At 32.7% G+C, this 13,352-nt stretch overlaps 1 long non-coding RNA gene across 1 annotated transcript; it reads right to left on the bottom strand.

The window, feature by feature from the left end:
* Nucleotides 1–9,168: 9,168 nt before the first annotated feature.
* LOC145039047 (uncharacterized) lies at nucleotides 9,169–12,037 on the bottom strand. Its single transcript, XR_013679704.1, has 4 exons — nucleotides 11,756–12,037; nucleotides 10,908–11,059; nucleotides 9,913–10,090; nucleotides 9,169–9,576 (listed from the first exon to the last, which is right to left on the bottom strand). It is a non-coding gene; the product is annotated as an uncharacterized LOC145039047 (long non-coding RNA).
* Between the last annotated feature and the right edge of the window lie 1,315 nt (nucleotides 12,038–13,352).

The following is a 13,352-nucleotide window of genomic DNA, read 5'->3' as shown; positions in this document are numbered from 1 at the left end:
AATATGTTATGGGCTGGAAGGGAATATGTTTTGGAACGGAAGGTGGCAGCCTAGAAGGGCATATATGTGGTTGGTATTTTGGGGGTATCTCACTAAGCTTTCGGGCTTACAGTTGTGGTTTAATGTTTTTCAGGTTCTTCAGGAGATTGTGGCAAGGCAAACGCGTGATCGTACCGTTCCTCGCGTTTATGTTTTATGAAATGGACCTGGGAATATTCTGATAAATAATGTATTGAAAACCTTTTTGTAATAATGTTATTAAAATGAATTGTTTGGAAAAGTTTAAATTATGACCAGTTGTCTTCCAGGGGTATTTTGGTAATTAAGGGTATTTATTGAGTTGAGTGTTTTGGTGTTTAGTGGAGGAGTTCGTGTCGAAGTTCGGAGCAGCGGGATCTTATCCTTTTAGCCGGCAGTTTCGAGGTGAGTTATCCTCACTATCAACAGGGTCTAAGGCACCGAGGTCGGCCCTTTATCGGATTGAGATCCGGGTATCTGTTGTTATGTTATTGCTTTGATATGTTTGCATCCTGGCAGTTAGGATGGTATTCGTTAGAGACCTGGTTAAGGTCGGTATCCTGGTATGTAGGGTGAGGCTATGTTAGTGATCAGTTAGGTCGGTATCCTGTTAGAGTATGTTGTGTTATGTGATCTGCTAGATCGGTTTGCCTGAATATGAATTGTTATGTGATTGTATGTTTATGTGCACATGGTTGTTTGGACTGGAGTTGGGTTGAGGCGGGTCCTGCTTTGTGCTGTAGGCCAAGATACCCAGGGCGGACCGGTTATTCCGAAGGCCCAGCGAGCGGTCCGGATAGGTTGTAGGCCCCACGAGGGCGGACCAGACGTGCCGAGGCTCGGAGAGTGGACCAGGCCGACTGAAGGCCTGATGCGGGCGGACTAGTCATACTGTAGACTCAGAGAGTGGACCAGGTGAGTTGAAGGCCCAGTACGGGCGGACCAACCACACTACATACTCGAGGGACATGACTGGACACAGAGGGTGGACCAGGTGGACTGAAGGCCCGACAAGGCGGACCAGTCCCACAGTAGACCCGATATGCATGGCTCTTCTGTGATTCGTTATGAGTTAGCATGATATATGTATGGTATATGTGGTTGGTATTTTGGGGGTATCTTACTAAGCTTTCGGGCTTACAGTTGTGGTTTAATGTTTTTCAGGTTCTTCAGGAGACTGTGGCGAGGCGAAGGCATGATCGTACCGCTCCTCATGATTTTGTAGTAATGTGATTCTGGGAATACTCTAAATGATTTGTATTGAAAACCTTTTTGTAATAATTTAATGAAATCGGGTTGTTTTTGAAAAATTTAAATTGGTTGGATTTTTCGGTCGTTACATAAGGCCTTTGAGTTTTATTTGAGAAGTTTGGACCAAGGAGTGTTTCTAGAAGCGTAGGGCTTCTCTCCACCTTGCAACGAAGGAATTATAGCACTTTGAAGTTATTAACATTAATGGTCCCTTAATTGAAAAGTTGGCAAAAAGGACCATGCATGCAAAGTGGGAGGTGCATGGGTACGCCCAGCGTAAGCTGGGTTACACCCAACATATAAAGGAAAAAGGATCACGGGTGCTTAAGGCGTACGTCCAGTGTACAAGAAGTACACCCAACGTACGCCCAGTATCCAAAAACCCTAATTTTAGGGTCAAGCCACTATATAAATAGCATAAAACCCAAGTTAATAGCCTCCATCTCATCTTCATACAACCACCACGAAACGCTAAACCTCTCTTGAGTGTTCTTGAAACCTTGGGGGTCATTAGAGAGCATCTTGGGTGTTGTAAAGCCATTTCCAAGCAAGTGAAGAGATTAGCAAGGTGGTGGATCGAAAGGGGAGCAGTAGATCCAAGATTGTGGTTCCATTTCAGATCAGTTTGAGGTATAAAGTCTGAAACTTTCCTTAAGTATGCTTAGATCAAGGTTTATCGAGCTGTGGACCTTTTTGGGTCCAAAGGATGGACCTTTATGATGCAACTTTGTCTTTAAGCTTGGGGTTGCTACTCTCAGAGCTAAAAGTGTCCCATAAACAGTAAATTCTTAATCTTGATGGGCCTAATGAGTTCATGCATGAGATTTAGCCCTTGTTATGGAAGTTTGTTGTCACCTTTTGAGTTTGGGCTAATTTGGTGGGTTGTAAGCCACCAAGTTAGCAACTTTATGGATTAAGACATGGAAAAGGACCTGGATATGAGTTTGTAGCCTCTGAAGTGGTGTATTAAGAACGTGATGGAAAAGTGGCTTAACAGGGCTGTACGATGGGCGTACAAGGAGGTACGCACGTCGTACAAGCCATCAGCCACTACGCCTGGCGTACATAGGAGTACGCCCCACATACTCTACCAGTTTGGGCTTTGCATTTTTGGGCCTCAACTTGGGCTGTGTTTTGGACTTTGGGCCTCTAGGACATAGTGGGTCAGCAGGAGTCAGTTGGTGTTGGCCAAAAATATGTTATGGGTTTAAGTTAAGGCCCAATAAAGGGATTGGGTCCAATATAGTAAATTGGGCCATTAGTGGGCCACTAGTGGGCTTGAGAAGCTTACATAATATTAGGCCTTGTGAATCATGGTAGTGGACCTTGGATATATATCAAGTTGGGTTAGGAGGGGTAGAATGGTCATTTCACCGTATGAAGATTTATTGTATTGGACTAAGTGATGTTTTGGTATTGATTGCTCGGGAGCCGAAGGAGCAGCGGTTTAGGAATTGTCGCATAGCAGCCAGAGCGATATCAACAAGGGTTCAGTAGTGCAAGGTGAGTTACCTTCCAGTAACGGTGGGTCTAAGGCCACAATGTCGGCCCACCAGTAGGTGTTGTATGTTAGATGATTGTCTTTGTGATATTTATCTAGGTGTACTGCTACTTGAGATGTTTATGTGTGCTAGTTTGATATGTTTTATGCGATAGTAGTAGTAAGAGGGGAATAGTCCCCAAGTACAGTTGTTAGGACCGAAGGGTAGGTCGGACACCCCGGTATGTCTGACAGGGGTAGGTTGAGCACCCCGATATGCTCAGCGGGGTAGGTCGGGCACCCTGGTATCCCTGGCATGGGGTAGGTCAGGCACCCTGGTATGCCTGGCGGTATGTGTTATTGTATGTGTGGTATGATGGGGGAACTCACTAAGTTTCGTGCTTACGGTTTTCAGTTTTGGTTTCAGGTACTTCGTTTTCAAAGGAAAGGAGTTGGCTTGATTGCAACACATCACACCATGTTTTCCGCACACGAGATCTTTGGGATTACACTCTGATGGTTTTATGATATTATGTTTTGATTATTGATGCTTTGGTTTTGACTTGGGATATTATTATAAATGTTTTTTTATACTGATGGTTTTATACAATAATTTAATTAAAACAAAATTTTTTATCTATATTTTTGGAATGTTACATATGGTTTTGTTATGTCTAACATGATAGGTAGACAGTCACCCAAGTGTCCAAAATTTTACAACAAATGGGATTGGCGGGATGATTTTGTGCAATCTATGGTACTAGTTGTCGAGTCAGTCATTTCAGCATCCGATTCCAGAGGTAAATAAGATATTTGATTTTCTGATTATTTAGTGTCAAGGTAATTATATTTGAAGACACATGTAAGAAGTTGCTAAAACAAAAATTGATTATTGAGATACTGTTACGTTGCCATGAGTCTAATAATATGATTATAGAATTTTGATTCATGTTACAATGATTACATGAAACCAATCTAACAGGAGCATGTGAAGCAGAGAGTGTCATAAGAAGGAAAATATTTTTCAGTCAATGTTGGATCTATTCAAATTGTTTCTAGTGATCAGGTTCTCTTTTATTTGTCAATTTATTTTTGTGTATCACTTTTGGCTTAAAACATATACCAAAGGTCAAATCATTGATAATAAGATTATCGAAATGAAGGTAAAAAACTTGAAAAGATTAAAGATGGTCAAAAAGTCAAACTGTAACAATCTGTTTGATTGCATGGATTGGAATTGACATGGTAATTAAGTTAGCAAGATAATGGGAAAAGCTATAATACCATTATAATTTGTAAGAATGGAATGAATCTTCTAGAATCTATGTTGGAGTTTAACTATAATATATGACTTCAAATCTAATTTGTACTTTATTTTAATTACAATTAACCAACTACAATTTATAAAATGTAAAACATTAAGCATAATAAAAACTCATTAAAACCCAAAGCAAATAGGATTATAACAAATATATATTTGGTTGTTATTTAAAAAAAAAAAAAAAAAAAAAGTTCTAGTTTAACTATGTGATGAAAATTTGCATAAATAAAAATATATTATATTACAATTTTACATTCCATTCCATGGTGGATTTAAATAATGAAAAAAAAAACTCTCTAACAAATAGCCTTTTTCGTTCAAATGGAATGAAAAAAAACTTCAATTCTTTTTCTAACTCCAATCATACTTAATTCAATAAAAATATTGACGAGACCTAAAATCGGATTATATCCACGTTTGAGGTTCAAGTTGTATACAATGCTACAGGCGTGATGACTGCATCTAATTTTTTGTATAGCTTACAAATCTTAGAAAACTATTCATGCCTTTATAGAGTTGCATACAAATAAAAATAAAACGGGTAAATAGTACAAAAAACATTATTTTTACACAGAAATTTGATTTTGACACCGTGTTATTTTTTGTGTCAATTTTGACATTATGTTTTCCAATTCGTTACAAATCTAACCACTTGACCGGTTAACCAGGTTACATGATGACGTGTCAGTTTTGATGACATGACATGATGACATTATATGATGATGTATCAAAATTGAATTTTTTCCTCACAAAAAACACTAAGTTTTCATTTTTTTTCGATTTTGACACTAAGTTTAATTTTTTCTTTCAACTTTAACACTATGTTTTTTTGTTCCAAATCGAACATCATTTTTTCCAATTTTGTTCAATGTTGACAATTTTCTTTTTGAAACCGTATAAATATTTTTTAATACATTTAAACCGTATAAAAATGTTTTTTTTTTCATTTAAAAACCATAGTTTTGTATAAATACATTTTATTTATACTCAAACCATATATATATATATATATATATATATATATATATATATATATATATATATATATATATATATATATATATATATATATAAATTGTATTTTATACTAAATATGCAACTTTAAAATGTGTTTGAAGGTTTGGAGGCGTGTAGTCGATCAAAACTCAGATATCAAGTTTGCAACCCATCAAATTTTTACATCTTATTAGAAGCTTATGTTTAGTTTGATTCTCATGATATAACTAATACTTTGAATGTAAAAAAAAAATAAAAAAAAATAAAAAAAACATTTTGTTTTTAATTAAAAATGTGTTTTAAACGAAAAGAATATGATTATACGGTTTAAAATGTAATAAAAAAATATATTTATACGGTTTTAAATGGAAAATAGATAAAATTGAATAAAATTTGATAAATGATGTTCGATTGGAACAAAAAAAACATAGTGTCAAAATTGAAATAAAAAATTAAACATAGTGTCAAAATCGAAAAAAAGTAAAAACTTAGTGTTTTTTGTGGAAAAAAAAATCAATTTTGACACATCAGCATATCATGTTAGTATGACACGTCATCAAAACTGACACGTCATCATGTCACATCAGCATGTAACCTGGTTAACCGGTCAAGTGGTCAGAATTGTAACATATTGGAAAACACAGTGTCAAAATTGACACAAAAAATAACACGGTATCAAAATCGAATTTCTGTATAAAAAAAGTATTTTTTGTGTCACTTACCCAAAATAAAACTATAAAAATTACAAAGTAAGAAACAATCGAGAATGAATGTTATATATAAGCGCCTACAAAGTGAAGCTTTCATTGTTGTAGTTTTCACCCGTAAATATTTTCATATTTGTTATGAAATAATACAAAGTTTTAACACAAATTGCTTGATCACTAGTCAAAACTAGCATTTTGCATGTCTTTAAACTTTAAAGGTTACATCAAAGTTATTAATGTTGTTATGATTAGATGATTTTCAGTTATGTTTGTTTGTTTACATGCGTTTGATCATGACATTTGTTCATGATATTCACATCGTTTTCAAGTGTGGATATTTTTTATTCATAAAACATTGGATGACACTTTCAAATTTTCCAAACAATATGTCTAAACCGGTTGAAGTGACTTAATTATGACATTATGACAGACTTCAATTGATTCAGACCAAGATAGTAAAATATGATATGGCTGGATGTTGATCGGACTTATCAAGCTATAGTTATATTGTTTAAATGAAGATTTGTATTATTAATATGAGGTGATTAATAAATGAGATACCATTGGAACAAAATTCCAATGACATAACACATATGCATCTTTGGTTAACCACTAATGACATCACCTATTTGGCACCATTGGTGTCATCATGCCATTTAGCCTTACACATAATTATAAAATATGGGCACTACTATATATTCTAGAAGCAGATTTATCATGTTTTTGTATTAGTTTATAACCTGATTTGATGAACATTTAAAGTAATTTTATATTTATCATTGGTAACTCCATGTTTAGATAAGGTTATGAAGCTATGTAATCAAATATATAAATATTATTCTTCAAGGCTAGTATAATACAAATGCATTTATTATAGTTTACAAAATTTTGGTTGGTCTATTAAGATTTTTTCTTATTTTAATTAACAATAATAAATTAATAATATATTTAATATGGTAATAAAAGTATTATAAAAATAGATAGGCTAGTGGGCATGAGTCATTTTTTCCACACTATTGTTTTTGCCGCATCGCATATAATCTCATTCTTCACACCACTACTTAATTTTTGCTAATAAATGATCACCACATGTCACACCATTTTAATTTCTATGTCATTTCCTTTTTATTTTTATTAAATAAACAAAATGATTTTATAAAATATATGTAAGCGGTATGTGTGTGTTTGTTTTATTTAAAAAAAATACAGAAAACTAATACTTCAAAATTAACACTCCGTTAAACAAAAAACTAAAACCGTAATAGGAAAGAAATTAAAATCAAGTTAAATTACTATAGCAGTAACTAAATAAATAAATAAATAAATAAGTTAGAAAAAAAATGAGATAGTCAGATCAGATGTCTAAGAAAATCAACTAGATGTCTTTTTCAACCGAATAGAACTCCATTGACAGCACCACATCACTCCACTGGCCGTGTAAGGGAGACGATATTCTTCGGCATGGCCACGACATGGAGGAGTCACGTGCGTTTCTCCATTATTGAGAACCTGTACCCACCAAACTGATACCATTATTCTAATTGCGTAAATTAACTAGGTGCAAATGTTTGAGATTGTTCAAGTTTTAAATGATTGAAGAGTTATATATATATATATATATATATATATATATATATATATATATATATATATATATATATATATATATATAAAATAATTTCTGAAAAAATTATTTACACCAGTCGCTTGGCGTGGGTAAACGGCTAATATATATATATATATATATATATATATATATATATATATATATATATATATATATATTAACATGATACTTAATCAAAAATAATACAGGTTTTTAAATAATTTTAAGGGTCATTTTTCATAATTGGAACATCTAGTGTACATGATTGAACTTAAACGTTACAAAATGTCTATTAGGAGGTCCAATGTTGATCTTGATGTTGTCATCCATATTTCCATTGCAGTGGATCATGCAACCTCAAACCAAAAGTATTTAAAATAATAAAAATCTTAATCAAACTAAAATCATATATATTTTCAGTCATACAAAAGCATACTACAAATAAAAAACTTTTTACGACTAAAATATATAACTTTTCATAGAAAGATACTTTTATTTTTTATAGTTTAAAACATATTATTTGGTTAAATTCATAAAATAAAATTTTGAGCTTGTATATTTACTCATATGTTTCTTAATGAGCTCAATAGATTAAGTAATATACCTAGATAGATATACTTGGATATTTCTTTTTTACTTAATTGGGATAGATCAACTTAAGGGATGAGAAAATTTTTTTTTGGCTTAATCTAATCAGACGCTCATCCAATACCTTGTTTGCATTTTTTCCTTTCAACTATTCTCGTTGTGATAATGGATATTTAAGCCGTTCAACCTATTTCCTCTAGTCGTTGAAGACACTTCATAGAGTAATAACACAATAAAGTAAATGAAACACAAGGATATACTAGTAGAGTCGGTTACTTACTGAAATGATCAAGGGATACATCATATTTAGAGCTTCATCCACCAAATATAATTTACAGTTTTAAAAAAGTATCAGAGCACCAAAAAAATTTTTTTAAGAATAATAGTGCTTCCAGCTACTTCAATGGTGCTTCCATGACAACCCAAGAAGATCCCATTAAAATGCTCAACTTAGAGGCTCCATACGAAGTTATATTAAGGGATACATCATATTAAGGTACCCACCAAATTGAAGAGTGGATGATCATTGATTTTTAACCTAATTTCACTCCTAATGTAGGTACCCTACAAAAACAATCAAACCGACATAAATAGGTTTTAATTTTTTGGTTATGGGTTCAACCATATTGGTGTTAGGTCTTCTTATAGTTTTTCCTTTCCTTTTTTTTTTTTTTTTTTTAGCTTTTATTTTTTTTTTGGTTGCATAAAGAATAAGATAATATGAGACATTACCTAGTTTAAACAAAATACATGAAAGCATAAAGAAGATATTGTTTGAACATTAAACGTACTTGCCATTTCTTCTTTGTAATAACAATGTACTAACCTCCTCAACTTATCATCATTGCATTTTTAATATTCCAAAGCACCAAATTATACCACTAACAATATTTTTATAAAATTCAAAGATTATAAAGACCATAAAAACTTTGGGGAAAACACAATAATGATGAATGATGCTTACAACTTATTGTGTGCATTTAACCCTAAAATTTTATAAAACCACACATATCATCAAACTGGGCCGCTAGAATAGAAAACATTACCCTTAAACCCCATTTTTACATACCTCAAAATTCCAAGAGACTCCATACAAAATTTCCTTTCTGCATAAATTAAATCAAATTTTGTCTTTACATAATCTTCTTATTGTAGAGATTAATCAAAAATAAAAGAATGAAAAGGTTACTACATGATATCAATTTCAATCTATACAACCAAAATAGAAACACTTACAAAAACTTTACCTAGAACATTACTTTATGTAAATGGTTTTTTGTTGAACAATAAACATCCATTCTTGGTCACTGCATCTATTTGGTTTTTAACATTAAGGTATTTTGGCCTCAAAGCAATACCTCATTTGCAAATTCCCAACTATCAAGGTTGACTCTATTAAATAATATGCCTTTGCCTATCAATCAATGGGAATCAACTAATTACCTTTATAAATTTCATTCAAATTACCTAAAAATATAATAATAAAAATATATTCATAAGATTTTAAAACATGAGGACACTACTTAGCATTCCTCATCACCAAACTTCTACCACTCATGTTTATACCATTGTGTAGTCATTTTGCATTGAAGACCATCATCAGATTTCACTGAACCAAAATAAAAAAAAATGCAAACAATCATATAGTTAGAGTTAAACACATACACACACAAAGACAAAAAAAATGGATGGTTTATCAAACATAAAGTAAAACACACACATATATACACACTTGAAGAGGCAGTTTAGATAGAAAGGACAAAGATGAGTGAAAAAAGAAAAAGTAACTGATATTGATTCTACTTCTTGGATTGCAGTTTATGGTTTGTTGCTGGAGAGTGGGGTTTCCTACTATTCCAAGCATCACCACATCCATAAGAAGCTCAAAAAAAGCAGTTTTATTTATTTATTTTTAATCAAATCGTATATAGTTCAAAAATGTTACCTGGAAATGGAAATGAAAACCCTTCTAACAAAGTACTACTGAACTTCGGTGAGAGATGTAGACATTATGAGACACTATTGGAAATGTTCAGAGTTAGGGTTATGGTGGTGTCATTCTTCATCTACCAATCTCTTCCCTCCACCTCCAAGTTTCCAAAACCATGATTATACATACAGACCTGAAAATTTAATACGATAAATGTCAAAGGTTAGAGAGAAGGAATAAAATGAAGCAGGGAGTTGAAGGGGGTAGCTGGTTGAAGAGTACTAGAAAACTTGATAATTAACTACGGCAGTATTCGTAGGAAATCCGTAGGAACAAGGGGTTACCTACAGAATTCCAACAAAAAACGGTTTGTAGGGAAAACCCTCGTGGGTAATTTTTTCCTACGATTTACCTACAGACTTTCCTACGGTTTTCCTACGGAATAATATTCTGTTAGAAATTTAACTACGTAATACCTACGGAACATTTTTACTACGGAATACCTACAAATTACCTACGAGTTTATTTGCTACGGAACCCCTACAAAGTACCTACAAATTATTTGCCTACGGAATACCTGTTTTTCCTACGGAATACCTACAGACTGCTTTTCCTACAGACTGTTTTTTCCTACAAAATACCTACAGACTGCTTTTCCTACAGAATACCTACAGACTGTTTTTCCTACAGAATACCTACATACATTATTAGATTTTATTTCCTACAGAATATTTATTTCCTATAAATTTTCAATTATTTTTTGCTAGTTTTTATTGAATACAATTTTGTCAAAAATCTATTGTTGTATTCAATTTATAATTTAAAAATATCCATATTTTCTGTTCAAAACTAATGCAAAAAAACAACAAGAATAATTATAATAATATATATTCAAATACCATTACATTTATTAAAGTTAAAATAGTCAATAACATAACATTCATACATTCAAATACTCAAAATACCATTACAATGTCATGACAAATTCTAAGAACAACATGGTGGATTACCGGACGAGTCGAGTTGTCTCATAAATGGCCAATTGTCCTTGCACTTTCAATTTCATGTCATTTCAAATTTGTTCCATTTGCAAATCCATTTGACTTTGCCTTTGATCCATGACTTGTTGCATGTTTGACACTTGTTGTCGCAACTCATTTACCTAAAAATAGCCAGACAAACACATGCAGTTAGTAAATATTAGAACGTTTTACACATAAACAAACCTATTTTTTTCAACAGTTAAACACAAAAATACCAAAAATTATCCTTCTTATAGGAAAAAACCAAATTCTTTTCAGCAATTAAACACCAAAATGGAGGAAAAATTCATTCAAAATTAGTCCGCTAACTTAAATCAAATTTAGGGCAATAAATATAAAAATTTAGATAAACAGAAGCATAGTCATGTCTCCGAACATGAAGTTTGTTATTTGCTAATATCCTTTTTGTCTCCTATTCTAATTTTGTGATTATCAATCCTAACATCACAACATAAGAACAAAATTAAAATTGTGTCTTAAATCAAATTCCAAACTTTATTCATGATTTAAGAACATAATTATTGGCCTAAACAAGAAATACACACAAACCGGCAAGTACTTATCAATTAATTAGCCTAAAAACCCAGATTTACAGTGTGTAAAATTAGATAAACATAAGCAAATTTCAAAAAACAAGCAAATGAAGGTACAAATTCAGTAGATTTGTTTGATTCCACTAATCAAGTTCCAAAAGAAATGTAGAATTAGAAAATAGAGAAGACTCACTCAAGAGTCAAGAGATTCAGACATTTAGAGTCTGAGATAGAAACAGAGACCACAAACTGAGAAAAAACAGTCGAAGGCGAAGGGAATACCTGATTTTCGGGTGGCCGGTGGAGTCGTGGAGGGTGGACGGCGGTGATGCGGTGGTGACTGGCAGCGTCCAATAGCGAAAAACGAACTGGTATGGGGGATTGGGATTTTGGGGCAAATACATATTAGGAGATTCACGATTGCTTGCTTGCATTCGTTTGGAATTCGGAGTAATTCGGACGATTAGAAACAGGAGGGGCACAACCCAAGTTTCATATTGCTGGCAGGGGCGGAACACATACGAAAGAAGTCGGGGTCCGAAACAACAACAAATTCAGGAAAATTCCAAACGGGGCAAACTCTAATAAATCTCGATACAAACTTTTTTAATCCTAGTCAAAATCGATTGACAGGTAACAGTTATACTAATAAAAGTTTAAAATCAAACACCTATGTTACGGTTAGTAACACATTACATACTTAATAGAGTTCTTTACTGATCTAACTAATTACATAAAACACAAAAAAAATATAACTAAGGAAAAGTTTAAGCAATATACCATTAAAAAAATAATGAATGAAACAATTAAACAAACAATGTAACAACAGAAAAGGAGAATATAGGAAAATCAAGTAATGAATTAAAATTAAATATTAGAAAATACTTACAATCTAGAAAACAAATAAAAGATATCAATGTACGTTCTAGAAGCTGTAGTACAAATATAATTAAAAATCAAATAAAAGAGAAAAAAAGGATAGGCCCAATAAAATAGATGAACAACAAAGTAAATTGATTGAAACTCGGAAGGTATTACCGTCTTCCTTAACTCTAAAGCATAAATGTAGAAATATAAGCAAATAGACATGGCGAGTGGTGGCAAGATTCACGTAAGCAAGCATGAAAGTGAGAGCGAACATAACAGATTGCGATTATCTTTTCTTCTACTATTTGTTTAATTACATATTTCAGTTTTTTAAGAGCTAAACTCTTGTTAGCTTTTTCCAAATTTGAAAGGGGGCCGATGGTAGTATTTATCCACAAACAATTAGCTAATCTACAAAAAAATTTAATATACTAAGCTGAAAAACAGGGGGGGCATGGCCCCTTAAGGAATTTTAACCCTTTATTTTCTAGTAGTGGGAGACAAAGGGAATGGAGAAATTTAACAAAAAGACGCCAAATATAGGAGAGAGTTGCTAGAATCCAAGTATATTTGCCAATATCTAAGAATCAACATACTCAATCCTCAAACGCATTCTAGTCGGCTTTCAAAAAAAATTGAGTTGAACAACCCGCTTTTAGTCTTTGACTTTTGACTTGTTAACCAAATTAGATTTCAATGCATCAACACATTGTACAAATTGCAGTAAGCTTTGTACCTCTTAAAATTCAACATTTGAGGCTAAATGTTTATTAAGGTACTAGCCGTTTACCCCCGCGCTAAGCGACGGGTGCGAATAATTTTTTGCAAAAATTAGTTTCTACAAACGATTTGTTTTTTATATCGATTTTGAACCGGTTTCAATTTTTTGAAATCATTTTATTAAACTGATTTCAGTTATAATATGTTTTGTTTTTGTGAAGTGAAATTTAATTAGAAAACGATTCTAAGACAGGTAGATTGTTGTTAGTGGTGACTTTGGAGAGTAGATTGT

Source organism: Lactuca saligna, chromosome 4 (assembly GCF_052625555.1).
Source record: "Lactuca saligna cultivar CGN05327 chromosome 4, ASM5262555v1, whole genome shotgun sequence".
NCBI classification, from domain to species: domain Eukaryota; kingdom Viridiplantae; phylum Streptophyta; class Magnoliopsida; order Asterales; family Asteraceae; genus Lactuca; species Lactuca saligna.
This window is presented reverse-complemented; position numbering and strand designations above follow the sequence as displayed.